Genomic DNA, 1915 nt, shown 5'->3' on the forward strand with positions numbered 1-1915 from the left:
CTCCCTTCCACGTTTTGGGTTGAATCTCTTCACATGGCTTCTTATCTACATAATGTTCTTCCCACCCCACCTCTCCAAAATCGATCCCCAACATCCGCTCTATATCTTCGTGAACCAACTTATGAACACCTTCATGTGTTTGGTTGTGCGTGCTACCCAAACACTACGCGACCCAAACCAATAAACTTGAACCTCGTACCTTCCTATGCATTTTCCTCGGGTACCCAACAAATTATTGTGGCTATCAATGCTTAGAAATTGCCACGGTCAAAACAATATATTCTCGGCACGTCATGTTTGATTAAAAAGAGTTTCCATTTACACCCCCCGATCATTCATTCATTGTACCATCTCCAAAACTTTTCACCCAACCATTATCATTCTCCCAAAGCCATCTATAAATCCACAAACCGGCCCACCTAAACCGAACCTTAACAGCCCAAACATGCAATCTTCTCAAACCACACACTCTTCTACTTCACCAGCCCAGCTCTCTACCCCTATTCACACTTCTACACTGGCCCAACTCACTACACCATCCAAGACCAATACCTTTCATCCAACTTTCAACTCCACTGACAATCGAACAAAACCACAATACACACCCACATCCGATTCCAATACCTTTCCTACAGCCCCATCCTCACCTTCATCACCCCCACCACAACCTCTTCCCAAGTCCCACCTAGCCGCATTAAACGATCCAAACTAAAAAAATGCAATGTCTAACGAATATAAAGTTGTATTGGAAAATAATACAAGGAAATTAGTTTTGATACATGTATATGCTCCGATTATCCGATGCATGTGGTTGTTTAAGCATAAATATATATCGGATGGTACATTGGAACGATATAAGGCTCGACTAGTTGTGAATGGTAAAAGTCAGACAGTAGGCATCGTTGTGATGATACGTTTAGTCCGGTTGTCAAGCCCACGACAATTCGGACGATCCTTAGCTTAGCCGTCTCCCGATCATGGTCGATTCACCAATTAGACGTTGAAAACGCATTTCTACATGGAAATTTGAAGGAAATTGTTTATATGTTTCAGCCACCAGGTTTTGTAAATGCCACTATGCGAAAATATGTTTGCAAATTGAAAAATCACTCTACGCCTTGAAGCAAGCTCCAAGAGCATGGTACCACCGTTTTGTCGATTTCCTTACAAAGTGTGGTTTCAAAAGTAGCGTTTGAGACACATCACTATTCATCTACAAAAATGGGAACCAAATGGTCTATCTTTTACTTTACGTAGATGACATATCAAGTTGTTATCTTCAGAATTCAAGATGAGCGATCTAGGCTCGCTTCACCATTTCCTGGGCATCACTGTTGAAAAGAACCATGGTTTATTTTTGTCTCAAACCATATATGTTATGGATATTTTATCAAGGGCAGACATGTCGAATTGCAAACCCATTACCACCCCTGTTGAAATTGGTTCCAAGCTAAGTGCCACCGATCACTATTCCTTCTATGTATCGAAGTCTTGCAGGAGCTTTGCAATACCTCACTTTTACTATACCCGATCTTGCATACGCAGTACAATAAATATGCTTTTTTATGCACGATCCAAGGGAGCCGCATCTTCAATTTCTGAAATGTATCCTTCACTACATTAAAGGTACGTTACATTGTGGCCTTCAAATTTCACCATCCAAGTCCTTGAAACTTACCGCTTATTCCAACACGGATTAGGGTGGTTGTCCCGACTCTTGTCGGTCTAGGTCCGGATACTGTGTCTTTCTCAGCAACAATCTAATTTCCTGGTCTTCCAAACGACAACCGACCAGTCGAAGCAAAATATAGGGGAGTCGCAAACATAGTAACTGAAACAAGTTAGGTCCGAAACCTTCTGCTTGAACTTCATACCCCTGTACGCGATGCCACTGTTGTATATTGTGATAACATCT

Source organism: Bidens hawaiensis, unplaced genomic scaffold (genome assembly GCF_021521415.1).
Source record: "Bidens hawaiensis isolate Kalapana, Puna unplaced genomic scaffold, B.hawaiensis_p1.1 tig00035511_1, whole genome shotgun sequence".
Classification (NCBI taxonomy): Eukaryota; Viridiplantae; Streptophyta; class Magnoliopsida; order Asterales; family Asteraceae; genus Bidens; species Bidens hawaiensis.